Source organism: Onychomys torridus, chromosome 1 (assembly GCF_903995425.1).
Source record: "Onychomys torridus chromosome 1, mOncTor1.1, whole genome shotgun sequence".
NCBI classification, from domain to species: domain Eukaryota; kingdom Metazoa; phylum Chordata; class Mammalia; order Rodentia; family Cricetidae; genus Onychomys; species Onychomys torridus.
This window is the reverse complement of record NC_050443.1, coordinates 5,166,882-5,190,676: the sequence shown is the minus strand read 5'-3', so window position 1 is coordinate 5,190,676 and position 23,795 is coordinate 5,166,882. Positions and strand designations below refer to the sequence as shown.

At 43.4% G+C, this 23,795-nt stretch overlaps 1 long non-coding RNA gene across 8 annotated transcripts in view; it reads right to left on the bottom strand.

Moving 5' to 3' along the window:
• Positions 1-719: 719 nt before the first annotated feature.
• Positions 720-23,795, bottom strand: part of LOC118597696 — a 223,240-nt gene continuing 200,164 nt past the window's right edge. For all 8 annotated transcript variants that reach the window (XR_004946888.1, XR_004946886.1, XR_004946884.1 and 5 more), the window contains 3 exons: positions 4,957-5,044; positions 2,847-2,937; positions 720-902 (listed from right to left, as the gene is read on the bottom strand). This is a non-coding gene — a long non-coding RNA (uncharacterized LOC118597696). The remainder of the gene's footprint in view (positions 903-2,846; positions 2,938-4,956; positions 5,045-23,795) is intronic.

Here is a 23,795-nt window from a genome sequence, read left to right as displayed (position 1 = left end):
CTTATTTAATTATATGTAAGTGTGTGCATTTGTGTACATGTGAGTGCAGTACCCTTAGAGTCCAGAAGAGGGGATCAGAGTCCCTAGAACTAGCATTACAGGCAGTTTTGAACTACCCTGTGGAGGGGCTAGAAACTGAGCTCAGGTCCTCTGTTAGAGCACAGTATGCTCTTAACCATTGACTCCTCTCATTTACATGCTCAAGTACATGCTTTAAACTCTGAGCTATTGAAGCTGTGCCTATTCTCTGGAAGACAAGCTCAGAGTGTGTTTGCTTTCTCTTTTTCTGTCCCGAAGTTTAATTGTGATGGTTCCTTCTATTTGTGTACTTGCCATAATCTACAACAACCTGGAAATTGAGTCTTAATGTCTAGATCAGGTTGGCCTAGGGGATTGTCTTGGTTGCATAAATATGGAAAGACCCAGCATGAAAGCTTGTGGCACAATTCCCTGCTTTGGGTTACCAAACTACATAAGAGGAGAGACAGATGTACACATGCATTTATTCTCTCTCTGCTCCTAGCTGTGGCTGTTGTATGACCAGCTGTTTCAAGTTCCTGCAGTTGTGCCTCCCTCCAATATGATGGACTGTAACTTATGACTTTGAACTAAGATTAACCTTCCCCATCCTCCTAAGTTTCCCTAAATTTGGTTTTTGAGAGTGTTTTCTCACAGCAAGAGAAATGAAACCTACAAGTACCTCAAGTGAAATGTGGTGACAGTGCACATCTGGTCTCACTGGTGTCTCTGCTCTTCTCTGTCCCTCTGATGATGCTGAGACAATGACGTTCTGGTCAAATTCTAGTCTCTCATGCAAATGCAACAGTTAGGAAGATGAGCCTGAGTGGTCACCTCTGGTGCTGGCCTTTTTGACTGCAGATTCCAGATCCAGATATTCAGTCCTGCAGTGGTCAGATGATGAAAATCAAGAAGTACAAATGTGAATGTATGAAAGGTTGAAGATACAGCTCACTGGTTAAAGCATCCAGTATGCACAAGACCCTAAAATTCAATCCCTAGAAACACAAACAAACAATACAGAACTTTGTGACTGTATATATGTAGGCAGAGGTTTCCTGTCCTATGGCTGCTCTCAAACACAATTAGGCTTATATTAATTATAAATGCTTGGCCAATGGCTCAGGCTTATTTCTAACTGGCTCTTACATTTTAAGTTAACACATATTCCTTATTTACTCTCTGCCATGTGATGGTACCTTTATTAACATGGCAAGTTTGTGGACTCCATCTCTGGCTGGCTGGTGACTCCAGACTCCACCCTTCTTCCTCCCAGTATTCTCCTAGTGTGGCTCTCCTGTCTAACCTGATTCTGTTCAGCTATTGGCCAATCAGCTTCTTTATTAAACCAATCACAGTGACAAATCTTCACAGTGTACAAAATGATTATTCCACAGCATAATATAACTCCAGCACTGGAGAGGCTAAACCAAGACATGGACAAATGTGAGGCAAGAATAGAATATATAGTGAGACCACAATCTCAACAAAAAGAAAAGAAAAAGAAGAGAGATAAACAGAACCCAAACCAAAGAGGGAAGGGAAGGGAGTCAGCCTGGAGCTAGCCAAGGCTACAGTAGATGAGTATCAAAACCTAAACACAGATGGCAAGAGGGTTAATGGTGCTTGCTGCCAAGCCTGACAAGCTGAGTTTCATCGCTTGTACCCACATGTGGAATAAGAGACTGACTCTTGCAAACTGTTCTCTGACATACACACTTCAGCTATGGTGTGCAAGAACACACACACCACACACACACACACACACACACACACACACACACACACACACACACAAAAAAAAAAAAAAAAAAAAAAAAAAAAAAAAAAAAAAAAAAACTCCAACTCCACAGGCAAGGCATGGCACACATGTTTAAACCAGGAACTGGGGCTAGAGAGATGGCTCAATGCTTAAGAGCACCAACTGCTCTTCCAGAGAACTCAGATTCAATTCCCAGCACCCACATGGCAGCTAACAACTGTCTGTAACACCAAGATCTGATACCCTCACACAGACATGCATCTAGGCAAAACAACAAATAAATAAAAATAAATAATTTAAACCAGGAACTTGGAGGCAAGCTGGATGATCTCTTGAGTTTGAAGGCAGCTTGGTAGACATACAGAATTCCAAGACAACCAGGTCTACACAGAAAGACCCTGACTCAAAAAAACGACAAAAAAGTATCGGGAAAAAATACCCAAAACAAAATCTAGTGGAGTAGGAAACCCAGAACTTTCCTGTTCCTCTATGAATCTGAAACAAAACATGGACGTATGTTTGCAAGGAGAGGTGACATGTGGAAAGGACCATTAGATACTAGATGAGAACTAGAAATACAGAACTTTAATTGTTTTTTAAGATTTATTTTTAGTCTGGCTGTGACACACAAAGGTGACACATACCTTTGAACTCATATCCAGTAGAAAGAAACTACATAATAGGAAAGCTACATAATAAACTCAACCTCAAAATTGTTTTTAATTTCATGTATGTGGGTGTTGCCTGCCTGTCTGTGCATTACTTATATGCAGTGCCCAAGGAGACCACAAGAGGGTGCCAGATCCCTTGGAAATGTAGCCATAAAGGGTTGTGAGCCACCATTTAGGTGCTGGGACCTTAACAACCATCTCTCTGGCCCCAGCACCTCAGAAATGGTGCTAGGTGGTATGCACATGTAATTTAACTCTTTGGAAGTGGAGTCAGGAGACCCAGAATTTCCAAGTTATCCTCCACTGAAGAGACAAGAGTTTGAGGCAGGACTACATGAGACCCAGATCATGCTCCCATTAGAATCAGGATATGATTATAATGACTCAGGATTTACCTGTAAGAACTGAAGAGTCAAACTGCTCCAAAGTCACAAAAAAATCCCTTCTGAGCAGCAGAAAGAACACTGACTGGAGTGAGGAGAAGGCCTGGAGAATGGGGGAAAAATCACTGCCAGCTATTTTCTCTGACAAGAGATCAACAACATCCAGAATATACACAGACCTCAAATGCAAACGACAGCCAACAACAGACCAGGATGTCTTAATATTCTAATCCTCCTTCCTCTTGAAATCCCACCCCTTGGGGCCACCCTACGTCCTGACATAAAAGCCTCATTCTAAGGAAAAACTCTTCCCCTCCCTCTCTTTTTTCTGGTTTTCCTCCCAGGAGGTGAGCACCCTGGACCTCTCTCCTCCTCCTCCTCCTCCTCCTCCTCCCCTCTTTTTCTCTGTTCTCCCCCCTTCCTGTCTTCTCTTCATCTATTATTAAAATAAACTCTCCACGTGGATGCAGCATCTGGGTTGTGAATTACGGACCATGGCTGCCACTGCTGCCATGCTTAAATGGCATGCATCTGCCACATCTGCCCGGCATGTTTCTCTGCACACACAGGATACCCTCGGGTTCCCCACTCATGCATAATTCATAACAGTATCCAATCAATGAATAAGCAAATGCATTCAACAGTCAGAAAAAGAAACACAAATTACCAATAAATACATGAAAAATGTTTAACATCTCTAGTCATCAGGAAAATACCATTCAAAAGCACAGAGGTAGGTAGCTGGTCATAGTATCACACACCTTTAATCCCAGCACTCTGGAAACAGAAGCAGGAGGATCTGAGTGGGGCTAGCCTGGTCTACAGAACAAGTTCCTGAACAACCAGGGCTACACGGAGAAACTCTGTCTCAAAAACCTAATAAGTAAATAAATAATATTAAATTAAATTAACCTTAACTAATTAAAAATGTAATAGCCGGGTGGTAGCTCACACCTTTAATCTCAGCATTTGGGAGGCAGATGAATCCCTGAGTTTCTCACCAGCCTGGTCTACAAAGTGAGTTCTATGATAGTCAGGGCTACACAGAGAAAAACTGTCTTGAAAAACCAAAAAACAAGAAAAAATCCACATAATACATAAATATTAAAAGGAAAACTAGGAAAGAGAACTATAGTCGGACTCTGCTATAGCTCTGGGTGTTTATCTGAAGGAATCAATGTCAGGGTACAACATGGGGCCTGAACACCTATGAATTTTTACCAAAAGGTGTTCAAGTACAGGCCAGTAGTTAAATAAAACAGGTGTAGAGATGAATGCACATGAATGTATATATACACAGTGGATCTTGGTTCAGCCAAAAAGAACAAAATTGTGTTATTTGCAGAAAATTTTGGAATGTAAATCATTAAGCAAAAATAAGCCAATACCAAGAGACAAATATTTCATATTCTCTCTCATGTGCAGAATCTACATTTAAAAAAAAAGAGCTTTGAAGTAGACAAGTGACTCCCAAGGGAGAGGGAGGGAAGACCTTCTTGGGACAGAGGATGTAGATGAATGGTGGGTGTGTTTTCTGAAAGCACACAGGATGGGGAGGGGAGGGGAGGAGCTGGAGGGAAGGGAAACCAGGGTGGATTTGATCAAAATTGTTACATGCTTGTCTGAGGTTCTCAAACAACAACAGACAAATGGGGCAAAAATGTTAAGAGTACCTTATATATGACTTTAGTAAATGTCAGAGTGAAGCCCATTGTGTTCTACAAATACATACTAATTTAAAAACATATTTTCTTTTTCGGAAAAAGGGTGTCTGTTTTATAGCCCAGGATGGCCTCCCATTCACTAAGTAGTTAAGGATGACCCCACTTCTAATCCTCTTGATCCACCACCTTTGAGTTGCTGGAATTATGGAAGTGTTCCACCATGCTCAGTTTGTGCCTGGCTGGGGAACAAGCCAAGGATTCGAGCATTCTGGGGCAGATCTCTACCAAAGCAACTGCGCGGAGGCCCTCTCGCCCTCACCTCTCTTTATTTTAATATTTCCTGGTCATTTGTTCCACCATTCATTCTGGGGGTCCCATGAGTCTACTCCAGTTGGGCCTTCTTATATCCAGTACATCCACTTAATAACACAACTGGTAGGAAATAAAGCTTTACTTACCCAGGCCCACTCAGGAATGTCACAGCTGTTGCTCACGATCCTGCTGCACGCTGCTAATGAAAGGGTCAGGCCTGCTGCAGGCTGTTACCTAAAGAGTCCAGAACAAAATGTAGCTTAATTTAAAGGGTCCTTAAAAAAAAAGGCTATCCCCACTTCTCCATGTCAGCATCTCAGGGAAGGGGATTGTGGAGAGGAAAAAAAAAAAAAAAAAAAAAACAAAAAACAAAAAACAAAAAAAAACAAAAACAAAAACAGAAAAAAAAAAAGACATAGAAAAAAAAGAGGCTGGAGAGATGGCTCAGTGTATAAGAGCACTTGCTGTTCCTCCAGAGGACACCAGTGTTGGTCCCAGCACCCACTTTGTGGGGTGGGGGATGTTTCACAATGGTCTGTAACTCCAGCTCTCAGGAATCCTATGCTATTCGAAGGAACAAGGCATATGCTCACACAATTGTCTAAAATGAAAAAAATCTACATTAGGCATGGTAGCCTACTCCTCATCCCATCACTCAGTAGGTACAACCCAGACACAGAACTCAGTGAGTTCCAGGCAAGCTTTGCTCCTAAGAAAGAGAGAAAAACCAGGAGTGTGGCCTGTGCCTTTAATCCCATCACTTGGGAAGCAGAGACGAGTGGATCTCTGACTTCCATTCCACACTAGTCTACAATGAGAGAGTTCCAGGACAGCCAAGGCTACACAGATAAACCCTGTCTTGGAGAGAGAGAGAGAGAGAGAGAGAGAGAGAGAGAGAGAGAGAGAGAGAAAGAATCAACATCAGACAGATTAGAAAAGATGTTTATCAAGTACACATCTGATACAGGGCTAATATCCAAAATAAAGAAGGAATCCAGAAAACTGGATATCAAAAAAACAACCAAAAAAGAAAAAAAATTCAAATGCCTGAGAAACACTTAAAGAAATGCAAAACAACTCTGAGATTCCATCTTGTGCCTGTCAGCAAGGATAAGATCAATAACACAAGATAGCTGGTGTGGGAGAGAATGTGAGGGAACACTCCATTAATGCTCGTGGGAGGGCAAACTTGTACAGCCACTATGGAAATCAGTGCGGTAGTTCTTCAGGAAAAGGGAAATTGATGGACCTCGAGATCAGCTGTATCACTCTTGGGTATAGACCAAAAGGACACTTCATCCTACCACAGAGACACTTGCTCAGCCACGTTCATCAGGGCTGTATTCATAATAGCCAGAAAATGGAAAGGACCTAGATGTTCCTCAACAGAAGATTAAATAAAGAAAATGTAGTACTGCTGGGGTGTGGTGGCACTTGACTTCAATCCCAGTACTGAGGAGGCAGAGGAAGGAGGATCTCTGAGTTAGAAGACAGATTGGCCAGAGTGAGTTCTGACACATCCAGGAAAAACCTTGTGTGGGGGAAAAAAGAAAGGGAGGAAGAAAGAGGGAGGGAGGGAGGGAGGGAGGGAGGGAGAGAGAGAGAGGGAGAGAGAGAGAGAGAGAGAGAGAGAGAGAGAGAGAGAGAGAGAGAGAGAATATGGTCCTTTTACACAATGGAGTCCTATTCAATTGTTAAAAACAGAAGGACATCAACTGAGCAGTGGTCTGGTCCTGCCTGCTTTTGATCTCAGCACTTGGGAGGGGGAAGCAAGCAGATCTATAAATTCAAGGCTAGCCTGGTCTATAAAATGAGTTCCAGGACAGCCAAGGCTACACAGACAAACAAACAAACAAACAAAAGACATTGGGAAATTTGCAGGCAAATGGATGGAACTACAAAAAGTCCTCCCAAGGGAGGTAACCCAGACCCAGAAAGACAAATATTGTATGTGTTCAATTATATGTGGATATTAGTTGTCACGTCAATGATAACCCAGCTACAATCCATAGAATCCCAGTGGGTGGGGACAGAGTAAGGGCCTGAGAGAACAGACAGACATCCTTAGGAGAGGGAAATAAAATAGATAGATCTGGATTAAAAGGTGTGGAACGACAGCATGGAGTGGGGAGGGGGTAGGATAGGGTGTTGTGAGGGAGGATATGCGGAGAGAGCGCTAAAATTAAACAACATTTGAGGGCATAGTATGAAAACCTAATACAGTAGAAACTTCCTAAAATATATACATATATGAAGGCAATCTAGATGAAATTGCCAATTAATAAGGGAGACAGAGTCCCAACTGACCGTTTCTTGTCACCCAAAAAGCTTCCAGTGCTGTGATTGGGCTACATCTAATTGATTTGTTGTCTAAAGGGGTCCCATGGGAACCCCCAAACAACCAAGCTGTTACCAAGACCATAGCTTGCTCTTGACAAACTGGCAGCAAGCCCATATTGCTGAAGAAAACACCTACACAGCCCAATGAACATGGAGGAGTCAAGCTGGTGCCTACAAAGAGCCTTCACCCCATCATTCCAGTGTCTTTGGTACAAGGTACTCTGGCTGCTATCAAAAGAGAAGCATAAACCCAACCCAACCACAAAATGTTATTTGTCAGTGTTATTTACCAGGCGCAAGAAAACACGAAGTACAAGGAAACCCACTATAAGAGTTTTTATTAGGGAAGAGATAGGGTGGAGGTGAGGGGAGTGAGAGGTGCATGCTTCCTCTAGCAAGAGGGAAAGAGAGCGGGGAGCAGGTACAGCCTGCTTTTACGGGTCTCCTTGTGCATATGTATATGGATTTACATAGCTATACCATGCATGCACAAAGAATACATGATCATGCTGCATGCAGATTACATGGCTATGCTGCACACGGATTATACAGGAAATAAGGCTCTTGGCGTGACTAAGCATTTTGCCTAACTTCTGACAGTGCATGCATGGTCATGTGACTCCAGAAGTGGCTAGGAATAAGAACATTCCACTCTTTTTGTTACTATAAAAAGTAAGGGGATAGAGGCGGCAGGTGAATGGGAATTGGGATGCCGTGTCTCTCAGAACTGCGTCCAGCTGACTTCGTGAGCGTCGGTTAATTTTGGGGGGTGGGAAGGGGCTTTTCTTGGGGTAGCCAGATGTTCTGAGGTAGCTGATTGTCTTTGCTGTTGTTTTGAGTCCTGTGGAATCATCCAGCGATGCTTTGGTCTGACAGCTTGGACCAGACAAGCTGAAGTGGATCTGACTGGTTCGGATGGGTCCAACCCAACTCCCTGGAGCTCAGAAGAATTTTTGAGTAGACATATGCAGAAGTGACCAATGGGAATTTAAAATCCTGAGCTGGTAGCTATGATACTTTAGTGTTTAGTACTCTGCTATCAGAATTGTATTGGTTAATGTTAAAGTTATAGGCATATAGCAAGAGAGAGAGAAATCTGGAACATGCTTTCTTTTTTCTATTAGTATCAATTAGGCTTCCTATTTTTCACCTGAGACAAACCTTAAGGCACCTGTTTCCTTTTATTATTTCATTATCACTTGAACATCCAGGAGACACAGGTGATTAAGAGCTAAGGGCATTTAACAGTAATAAACTGTTATATTAAAGTCTGTTTTTGCAAAGTGCAGACCCTTTTGAGTCTGGGGTTGTGAATATCTCCTGAGCATTACTACTTCTTACCGCCTGGGTATATTTTATGGTCCTTGTGCCTCTAGCCCTATGGCTGATAGTGGTGCTCTAACAGTAGCTGAGTAGTTCATTAGAAATTTGAATATGTTATTAGAGACACAGAGGTAAACTGATGAAGCAGAATGTGGTTGATAGAGACAGGAGAACACAGAGCAGGAATCAGAAAGAAGAACATATGGGGTTCCAGTGGGATTGAGTACGGTTGTGGGATGAAACTTCATTCTTCTAGAATTGGAGACAAGGCAGTTGATCTCAGGGTCCTCTGGAACTTAAGAGAACAGGGCTCTGTTTGTGTCACTGTGATTGGGGAGGAATTCCCCTGGGGTAAGAGGCTAGGAGGAGGAGGAGAGGAGCTGCTGGTGTATCTGGGGTCAGGTAAATGGGGGGAGCAAACAAAATGGAAGCTCCTACCTTGACTAAAAAAATCTCTTCCTATTAGGGACACAAGACAAATTGGCATGACCAAAATGTCTAAGTAAGAGGAATACTCTTGAAAATACAATTAAGTGGTGGGGTCTGATGAACTAGGTAAGGCTGTCCCCCTACCCTGACAATGGGGAGATAAGAAAGAATGGTGAGCCCCCAAAACTCCCTCAGGATCAAGTAAGTAGCCCCAGTGTCCACTAGGAAAGAAATGGATCACCCCAATACTGTAATGGCTCCCTGTGGGAGATGACAGTTGTTGGGCTGGAGCCTGGGCACCTTCAATCTTCCATGGCCAAGCCTAGAAGGTTGTCTAAAGGGTTGCCTGTGTTCGATGTCCCCATGCCATGAGGTGCAAAGAGGCAGTCAACTGACCAATGTCCCTCTTGGTAGCACTTTGGACATGGCCCCAGTGGCCCATGTGAGGCAGGGCAAGTAACAGCCCAATGGCCTTCTTGACCACATTTAAAACAAGGACCTGGGGACCCTCAGGTGGCTGGTTAAATGGCCTTAGCCAGCATTTGGTGTTCCTGTTGATGGCCTTTCTCATCTCTCCCATGGTACACATTAAATGCAGCGCTAAGACTTCCGCCTATGGGGTCAGGGTCCCTCTCTCTCTCCAGAGGCTTAAGTTTGGCCCAAATGTCGGGGAAGCTCCACAAAAAGAAATGGATCATAAGGAGCTGTCTGCCCTCTGGGTTCTCAGGATCTAGATTAGTACACTGTAAAAGGGCCTTTGTAAGTCATTCTTGAAATCAAGATGGATTCCCTTTTCTGTCCTGAACTATGTCTTGAAACTTTTCATAGTTTACTGGTATGGGCATCCTTACAAAGGCCTGCTAAGAGGCAGGTTGTAAACTGATCTCTAGCTAGGGAGCCAACTGGGGTGTTATAATCCCACCATGGATCCCGATAGGGGACTGCCTCAGCTCCAGGAGAAGGTGCTGCATTAGTCTAGAGACCTCATCTGCGTGTGTCCCAGCCTGTTCCCAGACTCATCTGTGCTCCTCAGGAAATAGGTTGTTAGTAAGGATCATGTATATATCAGAAAAGGATTGGGTGATAAACTGGAATTGTTTAATAAAAGAGGTAGAGTTGGATGTATAAGAACCCAGTTTCTTTTCTATCTGAGAGAGTTCTGCCAGTGAGAAAGGGACATGGACCTTACTAGTCCATATTCTACAGGTGCCAATCAAAAAGCAGGATGGCTGCTGGGCTGGTTTGACTGGGGTGGAGTTTTTAGCAGCTCAAGAACCCGTGACAAGAGGAGAAAAGGTGGGAGCCAAAGTCAGGCAGTCAGAGCAGCCCAGCACCAGAGAGGAGGAAGGGGCTGGAGGAGCTTAAGGAAAAGTCATTGGAGGAGAAGGAGCAGGAGGGTGGAAAGGCAGGGCTTCATTAGCAGGATCAAGAGTAGTGGTGAGAGATTCCTCTGGTCCTGGTTGTATAGCTAGAAGCACTGTGGAAATAGGAATCAAGGAGAGAGGGTTTGGAGCTGAGATAGAAAAAGGCTTGGATACAAGGTAACTCTTTCCATTTGCCCACTCACTGACAGAAGTTAGATCACTGGAGTAAAATATCAGGGTCCAATGAGCCACTAGGTGGGTATTTTTTTTATTGTTATCTGAGGGATATTTAGGCCATTTTTAGTGCAGAGGCAGATAAGCTTAGAAGCCTCTAAGTAGAACATTAAGCTGAGAGGTTTGAGGGTTTCTAAAGGGCATCCCAGGGGACATATGGGGCTAATGGGGCTGGAGGCCTTATTTCCCATGGCTGAGACAGACAGAAAAAAGAAAACAATAGAATAAAAAACAGTAATAAATGAGATCCAATGACTGTAATATCTCAGGCATCCCAGAGATTAAGAGGGGATCGATAACGACACAAGTCTCTCAGTGTTCTGTCAAGCAAAGAGCAAGGGTGGGGGGGGGGGGGGGGGGGGGCAGCCCAAGGATGAGAGTCCAAGAGATGAGAAATGAATGAAAACAAGGTCTCAGACCACAGCCGTGGGGAATGGCCAGGGGAGATAGTCAGCGATGGGGGCTGACCTTAGTCACAGCGATGGACAGGGTACCCCACGGTTCCAAGGACACCAGAGGGTTGCCACGTGATTGATTGACAGTCATTCCCATGAGTCCAGGGAATTGTGTACACTGACCAGTTAAGGGAAAACTCACCAATCAAAGTAGCCAGTGTTGTGTGAAGTGATCCAGCGGCCAGGTAGATGAAAAGTGGGTGGTTGCAGATGAACTAACCTCAGTTCAAGGCCTATTTGGTCCAGGCACCAATGTTATTTTTTTTGCGACTTTATTTATCAGGTGTGAGAAAACACAAGGTACAATGGAGCCCACTATAAGAGTTTTTATTAGGGGAGGGAGAAGTGGAGAGGGTAGACATAGTGAAAAGAAAGATGCAGAGAGAGAGAGAGAGAGGTGTGCTACATCTTGTTAGAGGGAGAAAGAGCAGGGAGTGGGTAGAGCCTGATATATGTGTGTGTGTGTATATATATATATATATATATATATATATATATATATATATATATATATATATATATATATATATCTGTTTTTCGAGACAGGGTTTCTCTGTGTAGCTTTGGAGGCTGTCCTGGAAGTCACTTGGTAGCCCAGGCTGGCCTCGAACTCACAGAGATCTGCCTGCCTCTGCCTCCCGAGTGCTGGGATTACAGGCGTGCGCCACCACTGCCCGGCTGAGCCTGCTTTTATAGGTCACCTTGTACACGCATATATGAACTTATGTAGCTACGCCACGCATGCCCATAGATTACTTGATCACACTGCATGCAGATTATGTGACCACACTGTACAGATTACGTAGGACATAAGGCCCTGGAGTGACTAAAGATTTTGCCTGACTGCTGACAGCACATATTCGGTCACATGACTCCAGAAGTGGCTGGCATAATAACACAAAACCTTTGACCTACGATCTGTCCTGTTTGAAAAGTATGCTAGGGCAATGGCAGCACAAAGCTTGTGGGAGTAGCCAACCAATAACTGATTTGACTTAAAGGCCTGCTTCATGAGATGGAAGCCATACCCAACACTGCTTGGGTGACCAAGACCCAGAGACTAGGTAGCCCAGGGACCTAGGCTAAAACCAAATACTACTGTTCTAAAGATAAGGAAAGAAAAGAAATAATGTGATGATAACATGACTCCTAATAACATTCTGCTACACTCATACATCAGTGCTTTGCTCAGCCATCATCAGAGAAGCTTCATCCTGGAGCAGATGGGAACAAATATCGAGACCCACAGCCAGATGTTACACACAGAGTGATTGATCTAAATGGGATGTCTCTATCCAATCTGTCCCCTCAGAGTTCAGGGACCCCTTTGGAAAAGGAGGAGGGAAGAGTGTAAGACCCAGAGGGGATGGAGGACCCCAAGAAAACAAGGCCTGCTAACTCCACATGATCAAAGCTCACATGAACTCACAGAGACTGAAGCAGCATGCACAGGGCCTGCACGGGACTCCATCAGGTTCTCTGTGTACACTTTATGGAAGCTAGTTAACTGTCTTAATGGGATTCCAGAGTGTTTGAAAGACTGGTTCTCAGAAGTTGCCATGCTTTCCACTAGGCAATGAATCACAGACATCAGTCGGAACAAAGGTATAGAGGTATTGGGGACATGGATAACACAAGTGAACACTTTACGAGGAGGCTCTTGGCACTGACACTATTTTCTTACAGTTCTGAGGATTGAACTGAGGATCTTGAGCATGCTTGGAAGCACTCTGTTCCTACATCTCCAGAAATAAACACGTTTACTTGCCAAGAAGGGTTTGGTTGAATTTATTATTTTTTGAGACAGTGTCCTCTATTATGTAGACCAGGCTGGCCCAGAACTGACAGAGATCCACCTACTTCTGCCTCTCTATTACTAGAATTAAAGGCTTGAGCCACCATGCCCCTCCTGGCCTTGAACATTTGATGCTCCTCCCTGCACCTCCAGAGAGCCAGGATTACACCATGTCCACTTACACAGTTTGCAGCACCGAATCTAAGGCCTGGTGAAGTTAGATGAGATTTTACCAACTGAGCTATTTCTCCAGTCCTAACTCAATCCAATTATTTTAAAGTTTATTTTTGTTTCTTGATTTTTTTTTTTTAATCAGAGTTTCACTCTGTAGCCCTGGCTGTCTTAGAACTTGCTATATAGACCAGGCTGCCTAGAGCTCCCAGAGATTTACTTGCTTCTCCTTCTTAAGTGCTAGAATCAAAGCCATGTTTTACAATTCCTTCATATTTATGTAGTATTTATGTTTATATATGTGTCTGAGTCATATGCATACAGGTACCAGTGGCAGTTTCCGAGTACAAGTGGTTGTGAGCCACCCTGTGAGTACTAGGAATCCAACCTAGGTCCTCTGCAAGAGTAATGCTTGTCCTTAACTTCTAAGTCATCTACATCTCCAGCCCTCCATCAAATTTTTTAAAAATTCATTATTATTTTATGTGTATGAGTGTTTTGCTTTAGTGTGTGTTTGTGCACCCATGCCTGCATGGTGCCTTCAGAGGCCAGAAGAGAGCATCAGGACCCCTGGAACTGGAGTTACAGGAAGTTGTGAGCTGTGAGCTGTCATGTGACTGCTGGGAGTTGAACCTGGGTTGCCTGGAAAAGCAGCCAGATTCTTACCACTGAGTCAATCAAATTCTTTTGTTTGTTTGTTTCTTTGTTTGTTTGATTGATTGATTGATTGATTTTTTTAGAGACAAAGTTTCTCTGTGTAGCCCTGGCTGTCCTGGAACTCTCTCTGTAGACCAGGCTGGTCTTGAACTCAGAGATCTACCTGCTTCTGTCTCTTGAGTGCTGGGGTTAAAGGTTGTGCACTACTATCTGGCCCTCCATCAGTTCTTAATGGAATTTGAATATGGTTATACATGCCTATAAGCCCAGCAAGTACCCAGAGGCCAAGAAAAGGACACTGTCCAGTTTGAGGCCAAGCTACACTATATAACAAGTTTGAAGCTAGCCTGAGATACATAGTAAAAATTTTCCTGATAATAATTTTCTTATGATTTGTTGAGACAGGGTCTCACCCTGCCGCCCTGGCTGGCCTGGAACTCACTATGAAGTTCAGGCTGACCTTGAACTGGAAGCAATGCTCCTATCTCATCCTCCTGAGTACTGAGATCACAAGTAGGAGCCACTATGCCAAGCTTGAAGAAGAAAAATCTCCATGGAATTATGTTTGGTAATGGGAAGAAATATTTTAAATTTTAGTTTAGACAAATAGAGGAGTTAAAATGGGCATTTCTGAAAAGGCTTATTAACCCAGAGTGACTGATATAAAATGCAGGGAAAGTGCTGAAATTTCACTCAGCTATAGCAGAACTTTTGGTTAGCTCTACCAAAAAGACTTGCCTCAGGGTGAGGGTAGAATTACCGTACTGAGCTGCCATAAAGCTCTTCAAAAAATTTCCTGCACAGCTATTAGGAACCATGTAGCTACACATCAATTTGCCACTAGTCAAACAAAAGCAGTATGTCTCTGAGCTATATTTCCATTCAGCTCTTACTAAATAGCAACAAAACCTTTGTCCCAAACTCTTCAGCCATGTGGGCCCCCCCCCCTTAGTCTCCTACTTTCCCTAGACTGCAGGAGGAAACCTCAAAATCAGGAACATTGGTTCAGCTGCTTTTATTCCAGTTCCTCTAGAGGAGCATTGGTTGGAGCTGACATTCCTCTGTTCTATACTCCTTGCCAAATACTCAGACAGACAGCAAGTTTCTGAGGGTACAATCCCCCCCTTAATTTTTTAAAGCTGCTTTTTAAGATTACCAGGAGCTCTTTTAAGGATACCTTGTCTTTGATATATTTTTATTAGCCCATTGTATCTGATAAGGCTATTTTGCACAGAAGCTGCTACTGTCCAAAGGAGTTAAGAACATAGATGTGTTGTTTTATATACTTTCATGATTTAGTATTTTCACTTCATTCACTAGCTTCTCACAAACATCAGTGCATTCACTAAGCAAGCATTCTAATTTTGCATTGTTTTCTTGTAGGGAACTTTCAAGTGAAGTGATTCTATTTTGTAAGACAGCTAGATTTTCTGGAATTTGGTCCCCATCTACAAAGCAGTCATTCCTTCTAAATACATGCTTCCTTGCTCCCCATTAGATTTGCAAAGGAATCCTTTACTGCAGGCTGTTATTCAAGAAGCAAAGAACTTCTTTATTTGCTCATAAGGTTTGGGTTTTTTTTTTCATACCTAAAGCAATTTTCCAGTGTACAGACCGCTTTCCCTTGTTTTCTTGAGGGTTTCAAAGTGACTTATTAATAAAAAATGTTAGCATTTTTATTATCTCCTGAGAGGTAAGCTGTTTGCCTGTTCATAGTTCTCAGGAGGTAAGACTAAGCTTTCTAATATTACTTGGAAAAGAAACTGAATTTTGAACTGAAAAAAAAAATCAGAGTTTTGGGGCAGTATCACCATTTTGAGCTGAAATACTACATTTCCCATATTGCCTTTCTCTATATCATCCTGTGGATATGAACAACATTACGGACTATGTTTCCCATGCTGCCTTTCAGGTACACACTCCTGAAATATGGTTTGTTTTCATATGATCAAATGAGCTTTTACACCACAGGAGGTTTCTGTTCTCCCTGATCTGGCATTAATATGTGTATTTCCTGCACCTGACATTATCCCTGGAGTGGGCCACATATACTCATGTATGCTTACAGATTGGTGCTTGTCACCCGCCTTACAGGGTCAGTGAAAGAAAATGAAAATACTTAAAATAAGAGTCTTTTCAGCCTTTTTCGAGAGATTCCCTCCCAGGTAGATCTTTGTTTTGTCCTGATTTATCTCCTCCCCTAGATAGAGTCCTTGATGCTGTAGCCGAGACTCAGCTTCACTGCTTCCTCCGTACCTGCATCCCCTCCCTGGGTCCCACACCACCTCTGTTGTGGCTGCACACTTTGGAAAGGAAGCTGCCCTGCTTGGGTCTCCAGGCTCTCTGGTGCACTCCCCCAGCATCTATACTAGCCTATAGCTGCGGGGAATCTTGCTGCTGTTTTTCTAATACTGGCTGGAAGGAGAGACAGGAATACCTAGAGGATTTGCCATATTCCAAGAGAGTTTTTTGTTTTTTCTAGAGCAATTACAGGTGATTGTCCCATACTGATATTATTTTCAGATGAATCTAATTTTTGCCCTTACTGAAAGAGAAAAAAAAAATCTGAGAAACAAAAACCTAAAAAGCTTTTAGTTTTTTAGAGAGAGAGATTACTAAGATTTTTCCTAAGACCTCTTGGCTTCATGACCAAATGGAAACTAATTCTGACGGTACGGTGTTGTAAATGCATTTGCCGGCGGCGGTGGAGCGGAGAATTACTTTTCGTCCGCATCCACCTCAGGGAAAATTCTTTCCTCTGCCACCCAGGACTTAAAGCTAAGCTGTTCGTAGGCCAAAAGCGTCTACAGGGATCTTTTTCTGACCATTTTTCTCATCTTTGATAGATTTTTTTTTCTCTGACTCCTTCCAGGAGTTTTGCATTTCTAGTCCTATAGTTGGAAAATTCAGGACAAAGTTCCTCTGTCTTGTTGCTTATCTCATCCTAACTTTTTCTTAAACTATATTCCTACATTATACTCTTATTCTAAATTTCTTCTTACACTATTTTCCTATAGATGGAAATTGAGAGAGAGAGAGACAGAGAGAGAGAGAGAGAGAGAGAGACAGAGAGACACAGAGAGAGAGAGAGACAGAGAGAGAGAGAGAGAGAGAGAGAGACACAGAGAGAGAGAGAGAGAGAGACAGAGAGAGAGAAAGAGAGACACAGAGAGAGAGAGAGACAGAGAGAGAGACACAGAGAGAGAGACAGAGAGACAGAGAGAGAGAGAGAGACAGAGAGAGAGAGACAGAGAGAGAGAGACAGAGAGAGAGAGACAGAGAGAGAGAGAGAGAGAGAGACAGAGAGAGATACACGCTGCAGCCTCACTTTTCTTCTCCAGCATTCCACTGTCTAACTTTCACTCCTGACAACAAAATACCGTCACCTTTATTTTTCATTTTCTTATTGTCATGCTTCCTTTTATCCACAATACCCCTTCACACTCTTTTTGCCGAGTCCCTGGTCCCTGTTCATGGCACCATTTGTGGGAGACCTGCTCCCACTATTTCCCCAAGGTACTCTTGAGGAGTGAGAGATAAGAGATTTAGATAGAAATATAGAGGGGCACGAAGTGCTTTGCTTCCTACCCAGCACCACACAGGACTGAGCATGGCAACTCATGCCTATTATTTCTGCACTTGGGGGTTGGTGGGGTGTGGACCAGGACTTCAAGATCACCTTGGACTAAGATGTAGTGAATTCAGGGCCAGCCTATGCTATAGAAGACCATGCCTCAGAAACAAAATGAGCCAGCAAAAAGAAACACAGACACACAGACACAGACATCAGCAGGCCGGGCTCCCCAGCCTTACTCTGCTTTTTTTAAGTATGGTGTCCACCGCCATCTAGTGGCAGCACATAGGCACTGTTACAGAAATCCACCGGCTCAGTAAAATCAGTAAAAAGATAGGGTTTGTGCTTTCTGGAGTACAGAGTTACAGCATTTACAGACATTAATGATTTAGAAAACTCATGTGTCCCCATGAGCTTAGCTCCACTTTTTGTTGAGATGGAGTTTTTACTTCACAATGGGGAATGCCCACGTGTATATGTATGTAGACACATTACAGAATTTTAAAAATCCAAGTTAAAGCTGAGTACACTGGGTTGTTCAAGTATGTTGCATCCATAAGCTATATTTTGACTTCTGTATTTTTTCGAGGTCTTTCTAACTGAAAAGGGAACGTATCTTGACAGGTTCATCTAATTGAACCGATTATCTCAGAAATCCCTTTTTATTTTGTTTGTCTGCTTGTTTGTTTTGTTTTTCAACTGTGTACTCACTTTGTAGACCAGGCTGGCCTCAAATTCACAGAGATTCATCTGCCTCTGCCTCTGCTGGGATTAAAGGTGTGCACGATCACCGCCCGGCTCCTGATACGTCTTTAAAGACGTATTTATTTTTATTTTATGTGTATAGGTGTTGTACCTGCATGTCTGTGCATCACTGCGCAGTGTAGTGTCCTTGGAGGCTAGAAGAGGGCATAGAGGGCATAGGATCCTATGGAGCTATGTGAGTGCTGGGGATTAACCTGGCTCCTCTGCAAATAAATACTCCTTTTATTTAATTTTTTTTTTTTTTGTTTGAGGCAAAGCCTCTCTCTCTCTGGAGTTCCACCTATCTTAGAACACCTTGTTTAGACAAGGCTGGCCTGGAACTCTGAGATCTCTTGCTTCTGCCTCAGGAGTGCTGGAATATAAGTCATGCACTGCCATGCCCTGCCATTAAATCACTGGGTTATCTCTCCTAGAGAAAGAGAGGGGCTAGTGGGGGCAGGGGTGAGCATGGGGGAAACAAGTAAATATATGCCTAGAGCAGTCCAACAGAACCGTCAGTATTACAGAGGAAGGCACTGCCTTATACCCACCCACAGCTGAACTGCTAAACTCCCAGCTTGCAGCAGCTTCAAGGTAGGATGGGGCAATGGGATTATCTTCCTAATTACTGCATTATACCCTGCGTTTACCTCCTAAACACTCATCCCTCTAAGCTTGGAGACCCCTCACTTTTTTTTTCAAGACAGGGTTTCTCTGTGTAGCTTTGGAGCCTGTCCTGGAACTCGCTTGGTAGACCAGGTTAGCCTCAAACTCACAGAGATCTGCCTGCCTCTGCCTCCCGAGTGCTGGGATCAAAGGGGTGTACCAGCACCACCTGGCTTGTTATTTCTTTCTTCTTCCTTCCTTCCTTCCTTCCTTCCTTCCTTCCTTCCCTCCTTCCTTCCTTCCTTCCTTCCTTTCTTTCTTTTTTTTTATTTTGGTTTTCTGAGACAGAGTTTCTCTGTGTAGTTTTGGTGCCTTCCCCAGATCTCACTCTGTAGACCAGGCTGGCCTCGAACTCACAAAGATCTACTTGACTCTGCCTTCAGAGTGCTGGGACTAAAGGCATGTGCCACCACTGCCTGGTCCTCTTTCTTTTTTTTTCTTATATATTCCTGGCTGTCTTGGAACTACCTATGTAGAACAGGCTTGCCTTGAACTTAGAGTTCAAGCCTTCCTCTGCCTCCCAAGTGCTGACAACCAGAATCATGTTGAATTTCTTAACTTCTTGCCTCCATCTCTCAAGTGCTGAGATTACAGATCTGTGCTCCACTAGGGTCACATTAGTCCCTGTTAGGAATGTGCATTCCAGGGACGAAATCCAGGGCATTCTAGGCAGGAAATCTATCAAGTTAGCCACATTCCCAGATCTTTCCTTGACTTTTTGAGAGAAGTTCTCATGTAGCAAAAGCTGCCCTAGAATTCGCTACATAGACCCCCTCCTCAGTGCTGGGGTTACAAGTGTAAATTCTGCTTCCATCAAATTTTTGGAAGGACATTCACCGGTAATTGTGGTCTGCCGCCATAAGGTGGCGCTCATAGGACATTGACTGAAACAGTTGGAGCAAGACTAGGCAATCTGACCTTTTTTGGTAGTCTTGGCTCTAACGCCTTTCAGCCCAAGGATACAGGGTAGATGAGCATCAGATTGCACTCACTGGTCATGGGCCATGAGGCCAGCCCAGCAGCAGGCCTGGGGAGCAAAGGCCTTGGGATTTGAGTTCACATCCTGGCTCCATCTCACACTAGCTTGGTTGCCATTGGGTGGAGGATTTTTGGCCTCTGAGCATGTCTGTTCTGCACAGTGTAACAATTCTACTTAATAATAATGTTACTACTTAATAATAATGTTACTCGAGAAATTTCTAGGAGAGATTTTACATGTTCTCACCATGTAGACGCGATGGTTTTGTCAACAGCTTGACACAGCATCCGTGCTGTGAGCTGTAAATAGATATAATTTTTAATCTTATTTTTTTAATTTTACTTTTATTTCATGGGCATTGGTGTTCTGCCCACAGGTATGTCTGTGTGATGGTGTCAGATCCTCTGGAAGTGGAGGTACAGGCAGTTGTGAGCTGCCACCTGGTTGCCGGGAATTGAACCTGGACCCTCTGGAAGAGCAGACAGTGGTCTTAACCCAAAAAGATTTTTATAGTTTAACTTCAAAAAGAAAGGTGGTCAAGTAGCATACCCCGTCATCCCAGCACTTAAGAGGTGGAGGGTGGAGGCTAGAGAGACGGCTTAGCGGTAAGAGCACTGGCCGCTCTTCTAGAGGACCTGGGTCCAATGCCCAGCACCCACATGGCAGCTCACAGCTGCCTGTCACTCCAGTTCCAGGGGACCCGATGCCCTCACTGGTTTACATAATGGGTTCCATGCTAGCACAGTGCTACATGGTAAGACCTTGTCTCAAAACCAAAACAAAACAAAACAAAAACCCAAACAAACAAACTAACTAATTAACTAATACAAGCTGTAGGAGACCCTACCTCAAAAAAACTAAAAGCTAGAACATAGCTCATGCTTACAGCCCTTCCTTCTAGAGCTAGGCACAAGTCCTATGTTCAATTCCCAGTCCTGCAGAAACCAAAGCTAAAAATAATTAATAATAATAATAATAATAATAATAATAATAATTGGTTTCATTGAGTCTATCCAATGCCAGCAATCATGCCAAGTACTGTGGATTTTGAACTCCATCCTCTAAGACTTTATGTTCTAATGGTGAAGAGATGACAAGATAGAGAGGTGAGGTGTGGAGTATGCTGGTGTTAAACACCAAGGAAGTCAGTGCTCGAAGCCAAAAACACCAGGAAATTCTCATAGTGGAACACCACAGGCTTGTTGGAATAAGAAAGAAGTCACAAAATAGGTAACTGTAGAAGTGCATGGAGGGGGTGGAACTTAAGGTTTAGGGTTTGTGTGAAATGATTTGGGAGAGGTTTGGGGGGTTTTGTTTGTCTGTTTTTTATTTTGGTTTTTGTTTTGTGCTATTTTGTTTTCTGAGACAGGGTTTCTCTGTGTAACAGCCCTGGCTGTCCTGAAACTCTCTTTGTAGACCAGGCTGGCCTTGAACTCACAGAGTTCTACCTACCTCTGCTTCCCACTGTTTTTGTTTGTTTATTTGCTTTCTTGCTTTGTTTTTTGAACCAGGCTTCATTCTAGATTGGCTGTTGTAAGCAAGTGTGAACTATGTAAAACTAGGTCTTAAAAAAAACCCAATTATCTAGGCATGGTGGTGCATACTGCCTTCCAGAGGCAGAGGAAGGGCAGATCTCAGAGTTTGAGGTTAGCTGGTCTCCAGGGTGATACCTTGCCTCAAAACAAGGTCAACAGCAACAAAAACAATACCCCAAACTCCCAAACCTAGTAATAGTGATGATGATAATCTACAAATAAATAGAACGCAGAATTATAACACAAAATGCTTCATTTCTTCATTAAAACTGTATCAAAGAAATCGGCTCTATAAACTATCCCATCAAACACATATTTTGTGCCAGACACCACTAAACACTTCTCAAGACTTAAATTGCCAGGCATGGTGGCACACACCTGCAAATTTCAGCACTGGCAGGCTGAGGTAAGAGGATCTAAAGAGTTCAAAGCCAGCTCAGGCCACAAAGTTCCAGGTCAATCTTGGCTCCCAAAGAGACCCTCACCCCATCTCACCCTCCCAAGCAATAAAGCCTGCAGATTATAAAATTCAATGTTGTCAGCTCTCAAAATTTGGATGAAAATGAAGGCTACAATCAAGGGGAAATTTGCAAAGCAGATGGCTCTTGAGACAGTCATGATTTTAAACAGACATCTCAGAAGACTGTCCACATTGTTTTGTGTCTAAGCGAGACCTTTTCCATCCTTAATTACACAGGGAGGTATATAATTCTCAGAATGGAGCCTGGCCTTTAGCTCAGTGGAAAATTCCATTGCTGATTTGAAAGCTGAGCTTTCCTCTCTGGCTGCCGGGGAAATGGTAAACACCTCGTGGCTTGCTTCTCTCCCCAAGCCCTGGCTCTCTGTTTGCACAACATAATTCACTAACAATGACCATGTTTGTCTCCATCCCCAGGGCCTCTAATCTGGTCCACTCCACTGCCATATAAGCCCTCACGTGGGCAAAGTACCATCTTTAACATTGTTTTAGAATCGTATTTATTCTTGTCACACGTTTTAAGCTCACATGCTGTGGCCATCTTAGGGAGCTGAGAGAACAGCTTGCAGGAGTCAGCCCTCTCCTGCCACCGTGTGGGTCCCTTTGGTAACAGCTGCTTTTCACTCACTGTGCTATCTCCCTAGACCTCCTTAATCTCTTCTTCCCGTACCCCAAGCTTTCTCATCTTAGCCCATGTCAGCATGATCCACGAAGTTGCTCAGGATAAAAACCTAGGTGAGATTCCCCCTTTGTTCCCACCCTTCTGTGGGACTTGTGCATCTCTACCCACTGAGCCATCTCACCATCCCTCTGATTGAAAAGTGTGTATCTTTTGTTCAGTATCTCCTCAACCCCCATCACTCCCAACCCCAGCCTCTGGGAACCATCATTCATCTGCTCCTAAGATTCCAGGTTTTTAGATACCGCCAGCAAGTGAGATCATGTCATCTATCCCTCTGCATCTGGTTAATTTCACCTAGCTGCATGATGTCCCTCAGCTTCACCCATGTTGTCCAAAATGAAAGGATTTGGACAAGTTCTGTCTTTGGAAACGTAACTCAATGCTTAAGTTTTTCCAGACCGGTGAGTGGTCTCTTCCAAATGCAAATGTGTCCCAAGCACTTGGGTGATAGAGGCAAGAAGTTTGGGAGGTTAAAGTTATCCTTAACTAGATTTTGAACTCAGGGCCTGCCTGCATGCACTATCTGAGACTCTGCCTCAAAAAGAAAAATAATGTAAAATGTAGGCCCAGTGAAATGGGTCAACAGATAAAGGCACTTGCAGCCAAGCTGCAAGTTTGATCCCCAGGACCCACACTGTGGAAGGATAGAAGTGATCCCTACAAGTTATGTTCTACCCTCGTTCCAGCACCCACCCATACACACAGTCACCTAAAATAAGAAAGTGTAATGATTTTTTAAAATGCAAGAGCAACCATTTCTTCCTTCGGATTAAAAACCCTATGATCGTCAGTATTTCCCAAAATGCGGGTTATAAAAAGGCACACTTGGAGCTCAGATCTTGGTTTTGACATATTGCTCTATGCAGCAAGGGACCTGGGACTCTGTGGGTAATTAGCTGATTGCAGGTCAGGGCAGGGGAAGCAAGAGACTAAAGTGTCTCATTGTGTCTGGAAAGCATGGGAGGATTTTTGTGTTTTGTTTTGTTTTCATGTCAAGAAGCATGACAAGATCCAGAGTCAAAAGTGGAGCAGTCCTGGAGAAGATAAATTCTGAAAGTAGCAAATTATAAACAAGCCCTTAATTAAGTTAAAATGCACAAAAAATCAGCATGGAATCAATTAAGGTGGGATAAAGGAAAGAGCAGGCTTAGAGAAGAATCTAAACAGAGATGAGAAAGCCATCCCTTGACAGCTCTCATGGAGAAACTATTTCAAGAAAGAGTCCATGTTACTAAGCCTGGGCTTGTGGGGCCGGTGAGATGGCCCAGTGGGTAGAGGTACTTCAGCCAAGTTTGAAGACATAAGTTCAAGAGGTCCCTCATAATGGAAGGAAAAGAATTGACTCCCCTAAGGGGTCCTCTGGTCTCCACATGTGGCCTATGGCATGAGCCTGTCCACTCACATACACAAACAAATGTAAGATTTTAAAACATAGAACATTTTGGGGGAATTTCACCATGAGATCATTTTCCCCATCCTCCCCCACCATCCTCCTCCCAGTTCCTTCAAATCTATCATCTACCTTACCCTTCCTAATTTTAAAGTGTGTGTGTGTGTGT